Below are 22,481 nucleotides of genomic sequence, written 5' to 3' on the forward strand. Positions count from 1 at the left end.
TATTTGGGCTTACAAGGGATTTAAGATGTGTGCACTGAGGAATGGCCTGCATGGAACCAGTGAACAGAGCTGCATGCCCTAGGAAAAGCCTTCATACCTTTTATTCTAAAGAAGCAATACTCTTCTCCCAAGAAAATAAAGATGTGCCTGTTATTTACTTTCCAGCACATATTGCAAACCTCATGTTAATTAAACTTCTAAAACACACAACAGAATAAATCTGTATTGACGTAATGCCAACAAATAGTATGTGAACTCTCCCCTGCTGTTTACTTTGTAAATATTTGCTTGGAAAGAACTTGCACTGTCCTAGACAAAGGACAAGCCAGTTAGGGCATTGGAGCCAAGAGCATCCTTTCTGCTCTCCTGGACTCCAGAGCTGAAACTCCAGGATCCTCTGAGTCAATTTACACAGAGTTCAAACATCAGGCAAACACATCAGGAAGGAGAGAGCCAGGATAAAACCCACAGGCCTGATGCCAGGCTCTGTGGCATCAGAGAATTTTGCTACAACATCAAAGACCTCATGCTTTTCCCCTGGGTGATTTATAGGTTGTAGCATATTGATATGTCAGTGGTTGGTCGAAATATGGTCGAAATATGAAACCATCTCCAAAGCCCAATGTACATCACAGCAAAAAATCCCCTTTTCTTTGGAGATGCCAGCCCTTTAAAAGACTGCAGCTCTCAAAATCCAGGCACTAGAAACCTAGGAATATCAGGTCTGTTACTCATTTATCTTTAGGTAAATTTCTGAAGTATTCCACATATGGATAGATTTCTAAAATCTAGTTCCCACACCCTAGTTACTCACAAAATAATGCACAAGGAACCCCAGTCAAACCTTGTTTGACAGTTACAGAATGCCTTTAGATAACTCTAGTCTACAAAGGCAATTGCACTGTTAGACTATCCAGTGACTAAACATACTTGTTAATGGCAAAGCTGCCTCTGACTTCAGCAGACAGAGGTTCATCCCTAAAATCCTGTGAAATGTCAACCTGTTAATAGACCTCTCATTATTAATATACACATATTTATCTTTAAAGCAGATGGACTGATTGCACAAGGCTGAAAGTTTTCCAAAAGAGAAGTGTCTTCTATTGGGGAACAGGCTACGAAGCACAAACACTCCCAAAATACATGACTCACACTGGCAGGCTGTCACAGCACTTTTCTGAATTTGAACCAACACAATCTGAGATCCTTTTTCTTGGTGTCAAACCACATTTTAGCTCTTGTCTCTTCTTGCTGGCCAGTTCAGATACATTTCAAGAAGATTTCAACTATACTAGCAAAGCCTCTTAACCTTAACATCGTCTCCCTACTGAAGCACATGCAGCAATACGTACCAGTGGAAAAAAAAAAAGGAAGATTATCTTAAACGGACATGTTATTCAGACTCTCATACCTGTCTTTCAGATACAGATTTGACAGCATTACCATCCAGGATGAGAGGGTCTGGGACTTTGTTAAAGTTTCCAAGTAACGGTCATGGGGAATTGCTTTTAGTTGGTTTCTTTTGCTCTGTGATCCACAGGGATAAGGACATGTAATGCTGCTTATCTATACTCCATACATACAACTGAAGGACAGAGGCATTAACATTGCTTCCTCCATAAGAATAAGATAAATACAGTTTATAAGAAGGCATATTTACATAAGTTTTGATTACTCATGCAACAGATAAAGAAGCCTTAATGCACATTTTTCTTCTCCTACACACTGCCATGTGCTCAATGCTTTGTCTGGAGCTATTTCACAGAAGAATGTCTTAACAGCCTTTTTTTCTTCCATACAAGGGCTGTTTCCAAACACCAGTGGTAGCTTCTGTTCCAACAGCACTGTCACCCCGTGCACTGTTACTGCAAAGCAGATTCATTGCAACCACCAAATTTCAGCTTTGGCAAATGCAAAGTGAAATTTTCCTCTTGGCATTGCAGTGCAATGGGCTTGTGTATTTGAGAAATATAGTCTTAAATTTCCTACATAGTTGAAAGCGGTTCTGGCACCAGCTGTTACTTGATGTTATTAACTTAGACCCTTACTCAGCAAGTGCTGTAGTGAAACTGAACTCATGCTTAGGTTCATCCCTGTTCAACAAAGTGCTGCTGCACAACAGAAAAATTCAATGGCAGCTTTTGTGTTCCAGTAGTTATCTCTCACCAGAAGCAAGACTGCAAATGGTATTTGTGTTATTTCTAACATGGCTCAGTTTCCTTGGTTAGCACCTTTAGGAAGAAGCCTTAACCCCAGTGTCCAGCTCAAAAAGGTCAAACCCACCTCAGACGTCCTCGCCAAAACCAACCAAATAAAACCACCCCAAATAAAATTAACAGCTTCAGCCTGACATGAAGGACGCCAGATTGTCAGAACTGCAGAAATACTCTCTGGTAGAGCGAGGCGAAGCCGGGCTGCAGAACTGTCCCCCATAATGTGCCAGGGGGGCAATGATTACCTTCCCACCTTCCAGGAAAAAATCCTGACTTGTATAAACACAGCCATGCCTGTGAGAGCCAGTAATAACTCACATGCAATCAGACTGAGATCCCTTCTAAAATGATAAAGATCTAGACAGGGGAAATGTTATTTAAAACTAAATTCCTCAAAAAAACCCCAACGCCCACGGCCAGATTCACTTGAGGTAAATACTATTAAAATTCTGACAAGTGGCTCAGGACATCCAAACTGAAATGCCTGAAAAGGATCCAGTTTCCAAGAAATCACTTGTTTGGGGTGCTCTCCAGCACTTTTCATGGGTTCCCCAACAATGCCTTCAAGGTGGAGCCCCTGTCTGGTAGGCAGGCTAATTTGGGGAGTGTTTTTTAGGCATAAATGCCTCATTGGATCTCTCCTGTGGCAGTGCAGCATTCTCATCCTCATAAGCCTCATACTAAGGTATCATCTAAAGAGTATTCAAAACCTTAGACTGTCCATCATCTCCTAAGCTATTGCTAAAACCATCTGAAACCCCTCACCCGATTCTATGGTGGTGAAGACTGCAGAGAACATATAAACCAAATTGTATAACCCTACCAGAAAACATTTTCCTACCCTTAAAAAAAGTTACTCATAGATACCATTCCAATTAGAAACGTCTTCATCTTTGGGGAACTAGAAGCTAATTTCAACAAATACTTCCTCCTGAAGGTAAAAATAAATAAAAGGACTGTGATGGTAACAGAGCCGTGCTTTTCAACAGCCTCTATACTACAGCTGGTTAAGGCCACAGTGACGTGCTCTCCAGTAAGACACAACAAACTTTTTGGCATTCAGTAGAATGATAATGCAGCTGCAGCTTTGCTATGTTTAGCAGTCGGTAACCAAAACACATTCCCAGGTAAGCACCAGAGGAGCCAGGCATGCGCTTTCCGAGGGCTCCGCTCTGTGACCCTGTTGCCCTGATGCTATCGCTGTATCCTCATTATAACACTTCAAGAGGGAACATAAACATCTTGTACATCAAAATACTCTTGACTTTTACAAGCAACCTGATTCAGCAGCCCTCAGGGTGCAGTTTCATGACCAGCTCAAGCAAATCTCACCCTTGGAAAAGCGCTTCTGCCACACCCAACTTCCTTTGTGTGAAAAATCACGCTTGCATGGTTGAAAGCTACTGCTTGGAGAGATATTTTGTAACGATCGGCTTTCAACTACTTTGTCACTACTGTGCCAATGCAGCGGAGATTGCAGGGAGCAGAAGACGGAACTGCCTTCTTTGGTCTTAAACCAGCTACTCATGAATTGTTATCCTTGGTGGCACAACCTGTTGCCTACAATGGCCATCAGTGAGTTTCACATGCTCCCTGTATCTGCAGGAAAAGGAGGGACCTCAGCTCTGTATCTTGGAGGCTTGTGATTACTGTTAGCGTTGTTGGGCTGACAGGCAGGACTGAACCTAGAACCCTACCTCTGAATGATTTTAATAAGCCATTTAATTTATCTCCTGTCTCCTTTTTCTGATAGCATTTAAACCCACTTTCCTGTCTTGTTTTCCTAAGCTGTAATTTCTTAAACTGTAAGTCATGCAGGCACCTCTCTACCTTTGACCATTGTGGATTCCCTTGTGGGGAGCCACAAAGCTGGGGATCTCCTGAAGCTCATTGCAAGCATATTTTGTACAGCCTCATCATTGCAAAATGCATACTGTAATTGACAGCCTTCAAACCCTATGCATGATCTACTGTCCCAGCTTAATACAGTATTCCAACCTCATATGGAACTTCTCCTGCGACCACGGGAAAGACAATAGTACCAGCAAACACCTTCTGCCTGTGGAGCACTGCACAGGTGACAGGACAAATTTTAGGGGAATGAAGATATTCTTAAACACTACTAAATGCCACGGAGGAACAGTCGTTAACAGCGGATATAAAGGCCTGCAAAGAGGAAACAATTCCCAGTGTTCAGCACTGAGTTTTATTGCCCCATAAAGTTCAGCCCTGTGCCCCATATGCTGCAGTGTTATCTCAAGAAACTGCATCTACAATCTAATGTTTACACTTATAAATACTTTTGTAGCACAAAGGTTGCCAAAGATCAAGGACCTGATTCAGCAACAGACTTAGTTTAATATTAAGCAGCAACTCCATCAACATGATTATTTATCTACTCAAATTCAAGGAACTGCTACGCACTTTGGCCAAATGAGGCCAAAACGGGGGATTGTTTCTGAAAAACATGTTGTGAACAGGTGAAGTCTCACTTGTAAAAAGAGAGAGGGAAACCTGGGACAAATACACTGCTTTTCTACCACAGAAGCACGAAGGGACAATCATGCCCAAAGCAGCAACAGGGAAGAACAGCCTAGGGCTCAGCAGGAGGTGGTGCAGGAAGGTGTCAGCAGAAGTGGGTGCCCACATCCAACTTCCCACCTCTCCAAACCCATCACTGAGCCATTGCAGAGCCCACAGACTGCACTCACACTGCTGCAGATGAGGTTCCAGTGAGGTCTCTAGGTTGGGAATTGGCATCTGGCTGCACTGGTAACAGAAGGAGACAACCAAGAGCCTCTGTGTGCTACTTCCACAGCTCCCACCCATGAAAGCTTTGCTGAGAGTCCAGTACTGCTGACCAGGTCTCATTCCCCTTTTCCTCCTCAGATTTGCAAATCCTCAGATTTGCTTCCAAATCTGTGCTGCATTTTTCAGCAATGTACAAGGATATGTTTTCTGAAAAATTCTGTGTTGCTTCTGTTCCTCAGGAATGAGGGTCTAGAAGACCTTGAGCAGACACACAGATGGAGTTTATTCAGCAAAATTGATGCCTGTTCAGATCCTTAGCTTTCTTTGTGCTTCTGAGACAACAGTTTCCAAGGGACAACAGTGTTCTTGAGAAAAGCAGACTCCAAATTTCAGTTTGGGTAGAGCCCTAAGGTGGATTAGCCTGTCTCTCTGCCCATCTTCACTGCATGCTGTAAGCAGCTTACTTGCAATATGACAGATTTAGCAAAAGTGACAGTTGCTCACTGTCCAATATCATTAGCCTGCCCTGCACAAGAGCTCAGACATGGTGCTCCATTCTCCTAGCAAAATCAGCTTATTAATAACCATACAGCCTGGCACAGTATTTTCCATACAGCTGAAGCAGTGCTTTGAGCAGGGGAGTTCCCAATTCACACACATATGGAGATTCAAAATCAAATTCTAACTGAGGTCCAAACAGTGAACAGGTTCAATGGACTGGCATGTCAGAGGGACTAGGACAGATAAGCATCTGTGCTTGCCTTTATTATTCATTCTTCATTACCTTTATTACTCTGGTCCCTGAGTCTGTGAAGGGAATGATAATTAATAAAAACGTTACCCAGGTCAATGAAAACAATACAATTCATTGGTCTGCCTTGGGCTCAGCTCCCCAAGCAATCAGTACCAGTGCTCCTTTTCCCTGACAGGGCTCAGCACCTTCCTCAAGGTGCTCTGTGGCAGCAGGGAAGGGCCAGACTGCTCTTCCAGGTAGACAGAGAAGGACGCAAACAGAGGAAGACCTCTGCTTCCTATGTACAGGTGTTTGTGTTACAATGTTAAAACAAGTTTGGAAGTAATTCTCTGTTGATTCCTGCAACAAAATACTTCAGCTAGAAAAAAAATTGGCAGGTCCATGAGGTTGTTGCAAACAATACCATTTGTAGTAAAGCCTCCCTTTGTATTCTAAAAAGTTCAAGTTAAAGAATAGAACCAATTTCACTGATGAAATAGAATCCCTACAATTTCCCATTTAAAGCCAGGGAAGATCATGTTCTGAACCTCTGCCTCCCCTGCTATACAAACCATGGACCTGCATGGCAGCAGCACTTCCCTGGTAGTGCAGCCCAGGTGAATGATTTCCCAAAGCTCTTCATAGTAATCCCAAGACCAGGTAATTCTATAATAATTCCAAGTGAAATGTTTTTGTTTTAACATACACCTGTGGGAAAAGAACATCCCACTATTTTACAATGAGCTCTTTAAAGACATCCTGGGAAGTTTTCCAAGAGCTACACCAAAATGGAAGAACATTTAGTTATTTACTTTAGGGGCTTATTAGAATGTTTGGAATCATTCTTGTTCTCTCCTCCCCCCAGAATAAAAGCCTTTATTTGCTTTGTCAATTTGAGAAACATGGCTCTGATCCTGCTGCTGAGGTTTGCATGTCGAGAATGTCACCGGCTGCAGCTTGGAGCTAAACTCTCAGGGCTCAGCCTGCACCAAAAGCAGCAGGGGGACAGGACTGGGAGAGGGCAGGGATCCATCACCCCATCCCAAGAAACTTAAACTGCAAGCAGTGGCTGAGTTGCCAGTCAAACCCAGCTCTGAGCCAGCTCCAAGCTAAAGCAAGAAACACAGTAGGGTTTAAGGCCATTTTAATACCCTGAAAGGTTTATAAGCACCAGAGGGTCATTTTACTGCAAAGTGCATCAAATGGCTTTACGTTGGTAAGGTGGGATCAGCACCCATTCTCAGAACAGGTACCAACATCAGGAAGTCAGTGCAGTCCTAATGACCCTTGTCCACATCAAAATAACTCTCCTTCAAGAAGGATGTTACTCCTTGGGCAAAGCACGCCTAGCACTGCTCTTGCTGAGGTATCTGGATGGTAGGAGTTTTAACCAGGCAGAATTTCCACCATAGGAAAGTCTCAGGAGAGGTGCTGACACTGACATACCCAGGCAAGTTAGTGACAAACAAAACAAGCCACATCAGCCTGCTCAGAGAGCAGCTCCTAGAGGACACCAACTGTCCAGTGGTAAAGTTCAGACAAACTTGGAGCAGTTTCACCAACAGGAGGCTTGCAGTTAGACTGCAAATCCCACCCCCACACCACGTTGTAATGACATTTTAAATTTTTTATCTGTCTCATAATGGTAATTAAACATAGGCATGTGCACAGAGAAGTCTGCTTGATATATAGGGCAAGGCTCACTATCTGTAGGCAGCAAACATGACCCTGAGGGCTCAGCTATGGGACTGCATAAGTTACAAAGCCACCAGCACCTCAGTGATCATGTATGAAAAACTAGGCAGCTATGTGATATTTCTCTACCTATGGCCACTTACGGCGATCTAGCTATCCTCACTGATGTACACGATGCTTGGGAGTTTGCAGCATTGGATGGCCTGACCCCATTGCTGTCTTTACCGTTCTGGGAGAACCAGCAATCTTCCCCCAAGCGGCATGGTGTTTCTGCAGCACAGAGAAGCCACCTTCCCTGGTGCAAAGATGATTATGTGCCACACCTGCCACCAAGATGAGACTTCATCAGCTCATTTCCCCTCCTGGGGTCCGAGTCCTAGACACTGTGGCCAACAGCTCCAGCTCCCCCTGCTGTACCCCTTCCAGGTGCCTGGGTGGGGGTACAAAACATCGGGGAGCTGCTCCCTTCAAAACTTCTGCAGCACATCAGAAGCCCTAGCAATGGGGAGATGCAAAAGAAGGGGCCACCACACATCTGACTGCCCATGACCCCAGAGATCCAGCGTGGCAACCAGTCCTTGTGCAGCTCCCTTAAGTCTGGAGCGACTCTCTGCCCTCAGGTTAAGTCCCCCTGTGCTTACACCCATCTCCTCACACAAAGGCCACACAACCACCAAGGGACCAGCCAGACCTATGGGACCACTGGACTCAAGCACAGCAAGAGAAGGAGAACAAAGATGAAATAGGATATAGGATGTGGGCCCTGGTAGGCTGCTATTCCAGCTGAATATTGCAAGGAACAAACGCAAAAGCCAAAGTGACAGGAATTGTGGCATCAAGTGCCTTTGAGATGATAACAAAAAAAAGAGTCTAAAAATTGAGTACAAGAGATTCTCAGTCCCAGGGGAATACGAGCCTGTATCTCCTACCAACCAATTTTTCTGTTGCACAGGTCATTTTAGGACAACACTCACCCTCACAATGCCAGTCCCACGGCCTGAGGCTGCTCCGGATTCAGACACCTGACTATTCAGGAACAAGCATTTCTGTTTGTGAATAATTCAGATCCCTTGCTTATTTAGGTTCATTTGGGCTCCGTTTCTCGCTGCTGGAATCTTTTGAGCTCACAGCTGCCTGAGCTGTGGATGCACAGCCCCTCCCCACAGCCCTTCTGTCTCTGCAAGGAACCAGTTCCCCCAGTAACTCCCAGGTACTTGAAGCACATACAGCACTCACAGTGAAAACACAGATTCCACAATGTAACCCTGAAAAGCTCAGGCATTCCTTTTGTTAATCTTGTTGCAAACCAAGATTGCTTTCTGCTCTGAGATGCACATTTGACAGCAGCTATGCATACAAGTAACTCTTCCATGACAGTGGCAAGCACATCCAGACCTGTAGTCTCAGTCTTAAAACAGACAAGGATATCCAGCACTCATGGACACAATCATCCAGCATGCACTCATCAGTCAACATGAACAGTTGCACTCGGACAAGCAAACACAGCAGGTACAAGTCTGCAAGTGCAAGAAATGACAGCAAGTACAAAGAACAACAGCAAAGCTCCAGCAAGTTATATTCTGAATAGTATCAGCATCCTGGATCATTTGATATAAAGCTGCCTGAGCACAGCCTTCTCTCACAAAGTATTATTACCACTATTAAAGGAAAGCCATTGTGGCTTAAGCACAGCTTATTTTTAATTGAGTTTCAGGCATGTTAAGAGGAAAACAGACAAACAGCATAGACAAATTACACAGCTGTTTCACAAAGTAGCAATACCCTAAAATGATCTGTTTCAGGCAAGGTGCTGAGTGGCCGTGTTTGCTTGAGGTACCATTACCTGCACCCACATCTCAGTCATTAATGCTGGAGCCCCTGTTCAGCACTGTACACACTGACACCTGCGTGTGCACCCCAACACACAGTCCCCCCTGAGGAACACATCCCTGACTTACCCTTCAGCCAGCCAGCAGCCCCAAACCCTCTGAAAGCTCCTGCAGAAGAGTTGACAGAGTTTCACCTCGTTACCCAGCGAGGGCGTTATATAACCGGCACCGTTTCTGCAGGCAGCGAGGATGCACCCCGCGCACATCCCTCTCCTTCCCATCCCACACGGACACATCTCCTAACAACAGCCGTGCCACAGTGAGCCGGGGGGGCAAGGTGGGCTACGGGGTACTTGTGGAAAGCAAAGGTAACGGTTTCAAAGAAAGTTCAGAAGGTGCCTGACGTTTATTAAGAGGCATTGCTACTATGAAAGGAAGCGGTGCAATGGTATAATGTTCCTTAGCCCACTGAAAGCAGCTTGGCCTAGATTTTCCTGTGCTGTTTGATGTGACCATTCATGCAAACAGGAGTAAAACTTTCTCTTTGCTTTTAATTAATCCACAACTACAAAAAAAAAAAAAAAAGAAAAGAAAAAAAAGAAAAAAAGTGACACATACAAAAGACCTTTTCTTGCTGCCATCTGGGTCTTCAGGGCTACTGTCAGACAGAGAATATACAGGAATCAGCCCCATTGATTAAACTGTTATTAGCAGCAAACAAACAGATGTGCTCAGCCAAAGACAGGACAAACCCCATGCCCTGTACTTCAGAACTACATACAGAGAAAACCCTATTATTTTACCAAAGGCTTATTTGTTTTTTTAGCAAAGAATTCTCCAGCACAATGTGCAGAAGCAAAGCATACAGCATTTTAATATGCAGTAATTAATATAAAAAAATATAACATTATTGCCTCTACTCTCTTCCCACAGACTAAACCGCACCAGCTTTCATAAGACCGGGACCAGGTCCTGTATCAGTAATAATCTTAAACAAAATGTGGCTTGTAGTCATTCAGGACATTCTGGTGTCCATGAATCACTGGCAGACACAGTATGCAGCGCACAAATGCATAGGGCTGTAGCTTTAGGACAGACATAAAACTCTTATGTAAGCCATAATCCTCTCACAGACTCCTTATTCAGTGATTTTAAGAACGGTGCTGTAGAAGCCTGCTGGCATCCCAGTGGCTTTTAAACAATTTGAAAACAGGGAGACTCCTGTCCCAGCACAGACCCCTCCCTGACACCGGTGCTACCATCGGTACCCAGACCTACCTTGCAGGGTTTGGGGGCACAGAGCATTGCTGTTCGCTAATATTTTGGTCCTCCGCAGAGCTGCTGCTGTTGCTCTCTGTGCTGAGTGAATCACCAGGATTAATCTCCTGCAGAGTTCACTGAGGCTAACAATAATCAAGTTAAATTTACACTATATGATCAGACTTTAATTAGGTACTGTTATACAAGTCCTATTAATTACAGTGGTAATACTCTTATGAAATGCAGATGAGAGGGTGGGGCTCTGGTCACAGGGGGCTTGGCTTCAGATGAATTCAGGAAAAAGTCCCATCAAAATGCTGTGTGTGTACCCTCAGTTACCTGCTTGCCTCTGTCAGTGCTCAAGATGAAACAAAAAGCTTTAAAAAAAATTATAAGCCTACAAAATGTAATAAATCTAGAAGATTAAAGACCTCCTACATGCTACGCTATCACCTTCTATTTACACCAAGAAGCAAGAATTCCATTTTAAATCCCAATGAGACACAGTCATTATTAGCTTGCTCTGCTCAAAATCCTACACAGAGAAGTCCCAGGTGATAGAAGTCATCTATTTTGCATGGAGGTAAAAATAGGCAAGCCTTCCTAACATTAAAAAAAGTAAGTTTCTCTTTTCCTCCCCCAGTTTCCTCCTCTGGATGACCTGTTGGATCAGGGCAGATGCAGCTTGTGCACAGCATTTGCTTTGTACTGTCACAGCCTCCCCTGAGACATGGACCCACATATGCCCAGGTGCCTCCTCTCCATGCCCCTGCAGCACTTGCAAGGTGTCAAGAGAAGTCTGTGGGGAGAGGCAGCTGATCTGAACCCCTCTGTGAGCTACATCACCTGGAAACTGGGATGTCTCTACCAACAAGGTGCAGCCAGGGAAACTCTGGATCTCAAGTGCAGGAGCAGACTCCAGGTTTCAGCAGGCAGTAGTAGCTGCATTAGGAGACATTGCACAGCGTGACATTCCAAGCCCCAGAATAGGTCTTTGCTTCTGCTAAATCTTCTCTGAGGTATTCCATAGAAAGAGCAAAGCTTATGCCATGTGGCTTTCATTAGCACTTGCTGCATATGCTGTTAGATGGCTTTAGTGAAACCTGCCAGAGACCATGTGCTCCTGCTGCTACTCACGTGGGAACACCAAACCCTTGCACCCACATGGTCACAGACACAGGTGAAGGTCTCTTCTTCAGTAAGTGAATCAGCAACGCAGAGCGAGGCTTGTTAGCCAGAACAGATGCTGTTCTTGAACACAGACACCTGTATGAGCCTCCTGTGCCCAGGCTGCCTCTCTGCAAGTGCTTGCTCAGTGACAGGAGAAACCCTGGCACTTTGCCATTTCTGCCACTGCAGTTAATTTAATTAAAATCCCAAAAGATGGGAAGCACATTTCCTTCTTCCTGTAGGATTTGTCACCCTCTCCATCAGACAGCAGCAAACGAGCACGCCTCAGCACTCCCACTTTGCACAAAACACATGTAAAAGCAGCAGTATGTTACAGTAGGTTGTACTAGACATTAATTACCAAGCCCTGCCAGCTATAATTATCTCGTTAAGTTTTGGCTATAGACACTATATTGGCCCTTTACAAAAAAGTCTGGAGGATACAGCCACACAGGATCCAGGAGGAGAGTCCTGTTCCTGAGTGTACTCTAGGTCCCACCCCACCACTGCAGACAGCCAAACTGTACATGGAGTTATTTTGACCAAATGGCAATTTCAAAACAGCCTGCATGGCCCTGTGTGCGTATTCAAATTCCCCTCCCTGTCTCTTGATGGACAGGTCTTCTGGGGATACGCAGGAACTGAGGCAGGAGAGGGAGATGATGGTTTCTTGAAAGTTCCTTGCTCTGAAGGCAGACTGAGATGGGCTTCTGGCCCATAAATTTCTCTCACAGTCCAGATTTGTATCCTTTAGAAGACCCTTAGTCTCTCCCAGACCTGGGAGTTTAGCCAAGACTATGAAAGGACCTCTGCTTTTCTGGAAGGACAGGGCTGGCAGAACACCTCAGAACCCTTGCTGGGCTTTTTGCTTGATTTAGGCACAAAGGACTCACTACTCCCCCTCATTCCTTGCGCATTCCTGGCTACAAAGTATAGCTGGGACCAGGACATCCCCCAAAAGGGATACCTTAAGGACCTCCACATCCTCATCTCAGCATAGCAGTGCTCTGACGAGACAGGCACCAGGCTTTGGCCAAAGCCTTCAGCCCTTTTTCTGCAGTTGTGATACTTTTTGGTCCCTCACTGCAGAGAACAGCACTTGTGACACACTAATGGGAGCACAGCAGTGCTCCTGCAGCAAGGCTTTGATTTAGGAAGCAGAGCTGCTCAGCCCACTCTGCTCTTGATGATGTAGTGACCTGGTTTTGTCAAGACTGTTTTTCTCCTTTCATCTTTGATGTCATTTTGGAAGGCAAGTCATGAGAATTTCATGGAGGCATTGACTCAAAAGTTGGACTAAAACAAAGCCAATCACAATACCATTATAAATGAATGAGGTGCAATTTCCCCTTAGAGGATTATTACACTATTTAGGGTTCTAGCACATTTATTTCCACAGTTTAGTAATCACTTTCATGCTTCTCATCAGAATATAATCCATTTATATTTTAATGTAACAAGTTACAAGGATTATCAGCTCATAATAAATATACTCATCCCCTGAAGCATTTAAACAGCCCCTATACTTTGTAAGGAAGATCTTGCTTAATGAGCAGACACCTACAAATGAAAATCGAAAACTAATACTGTGTTATATGGAAACCATCAAACTGCAAAATACATGCTGCTTAAATTACTTTTCTGTGAAATTAAATATTTTTCAGCACACAGATTTTTACTTTGAAATTACTTTTATCATGAGAAGCCTTTGGAAGTCTCTGAGACTGCCTTTTGCATTGGCAATTTGTTTACCTTGCAGTCTTAAATTTGGAATACTACATTCAGCTCATGCACAGGACTGTGCCAAACCAACACATCGTTTATGAAAATCAAATTAAGGAAAGCTGTCAATACCAGCCAAGGGAAATCCACCCAAAAGAAAACCCCACCTGACTTGCACTTGGGTCAGTCCTGGTGCTAGTGTCCATGAAACCGTGTCCACTGAAGCCAGCTGAAATCCACTCTTGTCAGAGAAATGTAAAAATCTCTCTTGGCCTACTGGCCTGCAGTGAATCACAGTACTTTTCTCTTGCAGCTGTCTGGAGATAGGATGGGAGAAAGTAAATATTACCTGTCAAACTAAAGACATTCCTTGCCTACTCATAGAGCTGCCCAGCATATTTTTGGCAGAATTCTCTCATAAGCTTTTGGTGCTCACTGCACTTGCAGCCATAATTCTGACTGAGTTGTAAGGCAGGAGTGTGAATTACCCTCTGGAGCCTTCAAACTCTGAGCTTCAACACATGGTTCAACTTCCCAATTCTGCCAATGGTGGTGTTTTTCTTCTTCCTTCCACATGCTGTATCTGCTCAAAGTGTTTTTCTCCATTAGAAAACGTGAAATTAATGGTCTAGGTTGCTTTCATCTTTCATTTTTGCAGATGTATGTTCTCTTAAACCTTTGCTGTACAGATCACAGGCACTTGCTCTTCTGCAGGTTCACCTATCAAGAACTCCATTCACAGAAGCATACTTGCTTTGGAGAGTTCCAAGAAAACGGAAGTGCTGCAAAATCTCAAAAACCCTTTTAACAGGAATCCATAGATAGTATGGCTTTAGATTTATACAGAAAAAGGCTTTTAGCTCTGGCTGGCAAAGAGAATAGACATTATCTATTGTGCAGCCTCTGCAATTACAGCCCATCCCTCCACCCTAGGGAAAGGCAAAGGGAGGAGATAGTTATGTGTGAAGTTTTTATTTTTTATAGAAAATCAATCTCATCAGTCTTTTCTTAGTTAAATACCAGTTATGCCAACATCTGAAAGGCAGTGTTTTGTGTGCAGTGTCCAAACAGGAACAGGTTGATGTACAGAGTGTAAATTTCTTTCTGGAAAGCTTCTTCTTTTGTAATACCTCTCCAGATTTCACAAAAAAGAAGTCCTTGGATGCCCAGAAGACTTTGCTCAGTTAAAAAAGTCCAATGCAAAATCCACAGCTTTGCAGAAAAATGGGCTATTTTTCATGCAGTGAACTGTACTGATAAGGCTCTACTTCCTCCCAGCTAAACCCCGTGGTCTATCCACACCGTGGAGCTGCAAGGCCATACCTCATTTTAGCTTTAAACAAGCTTCTCTGCATTAACGTGGAGTCAGCTTCAGCTAAGGGTGTCTCCTCGCCACATGGGACTTCAGCAGGTACACTGACAACAAATACCTGCACCCATCCCCATCCTCCACACTCCCTTCTTAGTGAGACCAGCACAACCATTTGCAAGACTGTTTCAGAATGAAAATAAAGTGTGTTTTTATCCTAGATCAGTGTAGACTCTTACACATCCTGATAGTTTCCATCTGCAGGATTAACAAGCCCAAAGACAAAGCATTACAGGTCTCTGCCTTCTGCAGTCTCTTCATGTATCAGAACCACAAACCTTCTGGCATCATCATGAAGACTTACAAGCACGCCGGACCAGGATCACTGTTAAGTGTGAGCAATTAATTAAATCTAATGCTGTTTTCTTCACTTAGGGAGCAAACTTTGCAAAGCTGCTTAATGCCCAATGAAGCAGTTTTACTGTGGCAAGGAATTTTCCTCTCGTGAACTCCATGTTCAAACAAGCTCCCTGGTGAGGTACGCACAGGCTGTCTTTTAATACAAACACAAAACTCACATTTAACTTATTAGCTGGGGGAGGAATACAGATGAGGGTTGGATGAATCTCATGAGTCATCGTTTTCTGTAGGATAAAAAGCAAGCTTGTCTCAAAAAAAATCAATTCATTTGTTTCTATTGTGTATTGCAGATAGAAGTGCTTAAATAATAGAAAGATTAATAGAAACACTTCAACAAATTGTTCTAGAAAAATGAAAAATAGCTTTTGCATCATGAAAGAATATTCTTTAAATACAGAGAAATAAAACATTTCAAATGAAACAATGTTTTGGGAGAGGGAGACAAATGCAGATTAGTCATGCTTGAATGTACTTTCCCAAACAATACACTGCTTAGAGCTAAGACTAAGATGTGCACATGCCCCAAGGCATACATGAAAAAATAGGGTCTGTATATTAGTTTAATTCCTTTATCATTTGCTCACTGCTGTATTTTTCCAGTCTCATGCCAAGCCTTAGCCTGGATAACACCACATGCATATTCTGCATCCTGACCACTGAACTCATTCCCAGCTGAACCTTGTGGGCAAATGAAGGGATGTCCTCTTGAAGTGTGAAGCAGGACAAAAGCCCCGCACTAACACCATTGAAATGGCACCATTGTAGTACAGCACCATCCTTCAGTGGTGTGCAAATTTCAATGAGCCTTTTTTATTACTTTAAGATTTTAGATGTGGAAGGAAATGATAAGGTAGGGAAAAGGTATACCTGAAAGAAGCCCAGAAAAGTCTAAAGCCACCTGAACAATGGCAAAAAAGTGAGGAAACAGGGGTTTAAGGGAACATTCAGAAGAACTCACAAGGAAAGAAAGCATGGGCTACAATGTCTGCAGACTTTGACGAGAGTGTCAAGCTATGCAAAATTAGGTAAAAGTCCAGGTATCCACTGATTCAAGTTCTCACCAGAAACAATCCCTAGAAAATCCCTGTGGATGGGTGGTAGTGAATGGCAGATATTGCTGGCAGAGCAGTGGGTAAAAAACTCAAGTTCCAGTCCCTTCCCCCACCTGCCCTGCAGTTGTGACCCTGCGACCTGCCATAGCAAGCAAAGTGCATCTCTTTACCTCTTCGAGGGTAGATGTGCCATAGCTCCAAGGCCAGGTCCAATGACTCCAGGAGTTATCCTGTACTAAACTGCACTAAACACCTCTCTACTTCCACCTGGACACATTTGCTGTGTTTGCTGACAATACCCCTTTAGCCAGACTGATCTTGTTGTACGGTGACCTCTTCGGGACAGCGACCAGCTCTCCCTGTGTGCTCATAAGACTGAGTGCAGCTGGATCCTACCTTGTTCTTTGGCAATAGAGGCAAGAAGAGCAGGCAGCACATGCAAGGCAAGTGGTATCTGGATATTGTAACATGCCACCACATAAAGTATTTTTGATATTCACCTTTGTTTTTAGCACAGAAGGAATATGCAGTGTATTCTGGAGAGAAAAATCCATCAACACCACCACCGGTTTTATCCAAAAGCTCCTTTTTGGCTAAAGCAGCTTAAATTTGTACCAAGTCTTAAAAGCCTAGTTTAAAGCAGAATTTTTTTCCTGAGGAAATATTACAGACAGATTGTGTTTTTCAAAAGACTGTTAAGAGTAAATGATGGCTTTATACTGATTTCCCAGTGCTAGGAATGCAAATGAGAAAAAGAAGAGTCAGCTGATATCCTGTTACTGATGGATAGTCTTCTTACCCATCCAAACCATAGCAGTCCTGGCACAGTTACCTCCAATACCTCATTTTCTGCATTTCAATTATCATCTGATTTGGGACCAGTCCTTGTTAATTCTCCAAAAGCCAGCATTGCAGGCAAGGGCACTTCCCTTACAATGTAAAGCCTCACCTGCTCTTCACAGGAATCTGGAGCACACTGGCTTCTACAAACACATGAATTCCTCTTACTGGTCAATCAGTCTGTACAGGAATCTCTGAGAGGAGCAAACTGCCAAGTTTGAACTGAAAGAAAACTGTCTTGTCAGAATTCAAGGAGACAACACAAAATAAATTACTCTGTCAGCTTTACTGGTCAATCAGTTCATGTGTTATATCCATATACAGATGTGATCAACTGAACTCATGCTTATGTAATTCGACACATTATTGCACTGTTTCCTCTTTAACTGACTAGAACTGTACCAAATTTGTTCTGGTGCTCTGCAGAATTACTGGCTGAGATGAATTACCTGTTTGCTTTTTGAACAAAGTCCATAAAAACATGCAAAAATCATTTATCCCATCAAATTGCAATTTGGACCCTGCAGTTAGAGCACAGCTGACCTGTGGTAGAAAGTTCACAAGCCACACAGCTCTGCTTCCAAATTAATCTCTTGCATAAGCTTGATATAAAGCAAACACAGCATTTTGGCATGGGCAGGCATCTTGAAGAGCTGCATCCATCATATATTCCTGAGAGGGTCTCTTAAGATTTCCTTACCAAAAGGCTCAGTGTAGCTTTCTTTTAGGGCTGGAGAAGTGAAAGCAGCCTGGATCCCACTGCCAATGCTACTCAGTGCACTTACATGTCCTCAAGTCCTGTAATATGCTTAAATAAAACATTTGACTGCAGAGTTGGACTGTTCTGAACCTAATAAGCATTTGACAACACAGAAATGTGCTGCTATTTTGGTGTTGCTAATTGCACCTCCCAAAGGCCCATGACAGATAACTGATACAGGAATTGTCTACAAAACTGGAAACTATTTCCTCTTCATGCTTTAAGTATCAGAGCTGATAGAACAAACAACTCTGAAAATACATGGGTAGGAAAGCAAAATACCCACCAAGTGTTAAAAAAACCTTATCTCGCCTTACAAAGTTCAACAATCTTAACTAGGGATCACACGAGATATCACACTACAGGAAAGATTTGCTTCCATGGAAAGCACTTAACAAGGAGAGGTAAAGAGGAAGAAGTACTAAAAGGAGTAACTTGCTGCTGTCTGCAGAACTGTAACAGGTTAGAAATAAATGCTAGATAGCAATAAAGGAACTGGCTTAATGATCAGTCAGCCATTACCATATAGAAAAAGGCCATTATAATTCAAATATAAAACCCAAGGTCCAGTTTTCACTTAGTAAAAATGGGAGCTGCCTTGAAGCCCCTAAGCAATAAGGCCAGCAGAGGCACCTCTATTAAACACAGGATTTGGTGTCTACCCGTCTCAGGGATACTGGGCAAAACCTGCAGGTGATGAGCTACAGCCATTCCACATTTAAACACAGGTAGCTGCACCTAACACAAACAGCCATCAAAACAGTTCCAACACCCAAATCATCAGAATCACCTGTAGTTTGGATTTTTTGGTGAGGACATACTTTACTCTGAAGAAAAAAACATGGTATTGCAGACATAACACAAGTTTGTAAAGGAAACTATGCTCTATCATAATGCTTCACATTAAGAATCACCCAACACTTGCTAATTCTGTAGGAATTATTCTAGGAAGGGGCTCAAAGTGTGACATGGTTTGAGAGCAAAGTGGATTCTTCCATCTTCTCTGTCAGACACAAAACCACCTACCCATCAAAGACTCATTCCCTTGAAATGAGCAGCATTCCAGCTGTGAAGACAAATTTCCAGTTGATCTCTAACATTAGCAGAACTGACTCAAGCATGCTAAGAGAAACTGCATCTTGAGGATGAAGAACTGCAAAGGTATTAAATGTCTTCTCCATGGTGCCTGAAGCATGGGCCCACACCCACAGCAGTGTTTGTTCTTAAACTCTGACTGCTATTAGTCTCACTCATAAATCATTCTTCAATTAAAAACAGTTTTAATTAATAACATACCCCCTGTGCCTATGCCCTGGGCCATTTCCACTAAAACTATTAAACCACAGTGTCTCATGTGCCAACTAAAAGCAGCAACAGCTTTTTTTGCAGGCCTGTGAGCAGTTTGTACTGTTTTAAGAGCACAGTTGCAGGTAAGCACCTCATCACCCCTCCAAACAGTGGGCACACAGGGGAATCATCTCAGCAAGAACATCCCGTCCAAAGCTGGTAGGACAAAAGGGTTGTGAAGTGTGACAGCAAACCAGCACCAAAAAAACTCCGTCCCAGGCATTCAGCCAGCCAGTCACCAAATTAACTACTCAATTTTCCTAGCTCTTCACCCTGGGCATCCTTCTCCACAAAGCTTCCCAGTCAGTATCCCTGCCTTTTGAAGCAGGACCTCGACTGGGTCTGTCTCGCGGTTTCAGAACTTGGAGACCAGCAGCTAAAAAAACTGCTTTCTACAGGAATCCACATGCATTTTCCCCATCCTTTTTCTTACTGCCTTAGGTTCAAACAGAGCTCAAGTCCCAAAAGTCTACCTCCATTTCCTGTCTTACAACTACAGCTCAGCATTGTCACACAACACTGTGTTTCACCTAACAAAGAGACTCAAGTTCTATGCCAATGGCTCAGAAATTCAGACACTGGTGTATCTTCAGATGAGAGAATGACTGTGGCGGCCCTGAATCATACAGCAATTTCTTCTTGCAAGCCCCATTCAAGCACCTGAGGGCCTCCTCTTACAGGGACACAATAAGCTCTGCTCCCTGTCAACTTCAAACAAAAAGCTTCTGTGTCTCCCTTAAATGGACAATTGATTGGAGCTAATGAAACAATAGAATGGCAGTTGCTCTTTGGTATTTTTAAAGAAATATTTACACTCCAAGGGCTTGACCATGTCCTATGAGATGACTCAGAGTCAGTAACAATGCTGATTTGTGCAAGACAAAGTGAATAAATGTGTCCCAGATCTCACAGAGCAAAGCTGTAAACCTAAGAACAACTTTAGCTGGAAGTTTAAAATGGAATTAGCTCACTATTTTGTATGATTTACATTCAATATTTCAGACCAATGGTTCCACATAATCCCTTGAAAAACAGTGGAATAAACACTTCCAAACAAAACATACGGTGGCTCTGCCATCATATATCAAGCCATGCTAGCACATTCCAGCTCTCATCCCATCTCCCCGAGTCACTCCCTGGCTTCTCAGGACCCCTTTCTCCTCTTGCCCTATGGGCTGCACCCTACCTACATTTGTCATACTCAAAATACGGTGTTTTGTAATACGTGTGTGGCTCACTTGGTTATTTAAGGGCTCTTTGCTTTCCCATCTCTTACTCATCTGAACTATTACCAACCATACCCCTGCCTGAGGCTCTCAGCACACCCTGTCCAGCTGCACGGGCTGTCAGAAGCCTAAGCACAGTTTAACTACAGTAGTTACAGCAGGCTAAAACCCACCAAAACTGCAGTAACAGCAAACATTTTACTGTTCACCAATGCACTGAGAACATAATTTCTCGAGCACCACACCTTCCCCATGCCCTTCAGTGATCAGGTAGCAAAGCCTGCCCTCTAGTTTGTCATGCTGCTCTAGCAGCACGGCAAAACCACAGCCTCCAGCCTGCAATCAGCCTGAGTGTGAAAATAACACAGGAGCTTGGGCCTTCTGGAGGGTACGGTTGTCGTTTTTGTGTTTGGCTGTTTTCTTGGGGTATTGGTTTTTTCTTAATGTTGAGAGTTATTACTAGGTCCTTTCTTACAATGCAAGATACAGGTAGGCAGTGCTTTATTTTGTTTCAAGTGTACTGTAAAGACTGTTTCAAGTTCATGTACCTTAATCAGTGATAATTCCTGTTAACAGCATGATCACCACCATCACCATTTGCTCTGGAGACTTCTTACTCAGTGCTGGCAGTTAATAATGAGTTAAGTCGGCGTCCCTAAGCACAAACCAAAGCTGCTCACTCACCTGCACGCTCTGTACCCACCACCACAGTGTCCTGCAGGCATTTAAAAAAACAGAGATGGCAAGTACAGAAGACAAAAAACTAATGAAAAGTCACTGATTTCCCACTTCTCAATTCCCCCACTGTCTATTCAGTCTTGGAATATGTTCTGGAAAATTTCTGCTACAATCTGTCTCAAGGTATTTGTTCACTGTGAGATACAATTGCTTGCTTTAGCTAAACTAATTGTCAACCCATGCAAACACATGATGGACCATTAAGTGAGAGGCAACTGTGAAGTACTGAAGCACTTACATAGACAGTTTTCCCAGCTGTCTTTTTAAGAGTTGTCTCAAATCCATTCCTAGTAGTAAAATTAACAAACTTACAGTACCACTTTACAGTACTACACTGTTAAAAGTTTTACATCACCATTCTATAGAAAATAAAAAAAATAAAACCAACAAGAATTCTGATTTGCTTACAACTTTTATCAGTTTACATGTGGTGTGTTTGACCCTGGTTGGGCACCAAATGCCCATCACAATCGTGCTATCACTCCCCTTTCTCAGATGCAGAGGGGAGCAAAAATGTAACAAAAGGCTCCTGCGTTGAGACAAGCACAGGCAGGTCATTCATCAATTACCATCGTGGGAAAAAGAGACCTGGTTAGGGGAAATCTATTTATTACCCATCAAACCAGAGTAGGGTGATGCAAAATAAAACACCTTCACCCCAGCATTCCCTTCTTCCCAGGTTCAATTTTACTCCCAAGTTCTCTACCTCCCCCCCCCAGCGGCACAGAGGGGCAGGGAATGGGTGTTGCGCTCAGTTCTTCACATATTGTTCCTGCCCTCCTTCCTCCCCAGCAGAGTCCCTCACAAACTGCTCTAGTGTGGGTGCAGTCCTTCAGGAACAGACTGCTCCAGTGTGGGTCCCCACCGCTGGCAAGGAGGCAGGGAAGAGAATGCTCCCTGTGGACCTCCCTGGGCTGCAGGGGGACAACGCTTCACAGGCTGCTGTCATTGCACCCTTTACCTGAGGGGCTGTTCCCACTCAGAAGCGCAGAAACATCAAACCAGCACCTGGGTCTGGCTGTGAAGACTCAGGCGGTGCCTCTTTTCTCACCGGGAATGTTGTTGTGGATCAAAGCATTCTCTTCAAAGATCTTCCAATAGATGGATTAATGCTCAGCTCATTACCCCCAACTGCTGAGATATTAAGAGTGCCTGCACATACAGCAAAAGCCAAACTTGTCAGATTTTTGTAACTAAACAGTTATAATAAGGAGTTCTTTTCCCATTACTCCTAGGAAATTAACTTTGTGTCTAGGGATTCTGCTACATGAAACATGAAATAGACACAGCACAGGACCCAGCTAATAGAGCATGGCAGGTGTGTTCCTCTTGAAGTCAACATCTTTGACTTCTGTAACATTCATTTTTTCTCCCACTGTCTTCCAATACCAAACAAACTCCAACTTCTTTATTTCA

General features: G+C 43.5%; 1 protein-coding gene across 2 annotated transcripts in view; it reads right to left on the minus strand.

Moving 5' to 3' along the window:
- PASD1 (PAS domain containing repressor 1) overlaps positions 1–10,680 on the minus strand; it is a 103,596-nt gene extending 92,916 nt beyond the window's left edge. Inside the window, exon 1 of one of the 2 annotated variants that reach the window (XM_039572302.1) lies at positions 10,500–10,680. The gene's annotated coding sequence lies outside the window, so the exon portion shown is untranslated. Of the gene's footprint in view, positions 1–9,350; positions 9,627–10,499 lie in introns of those variants that run through there. The other variant, XM_039572303.1, reaches the window with a different exon arrangement.
- Positions 10,681–22,481: the final 11,801 nt, after the last annotated feature.

The sequence above is a fragment of the Corvus cornix genome, chromosome 4A, assembly GCF_000738735.6.
Source record: "Corvus cornix cornix isolate S_Up_H32 chromosome 4A, ASM73873v5, whole genome shotgun sequence".
NCBI classification, from domain to species: domain Eukaryota; kingdom Metazoa; phylum Chordata; class Aves; order Passeriformes; family Corvidae; genus Corvus; species Corvus cornix.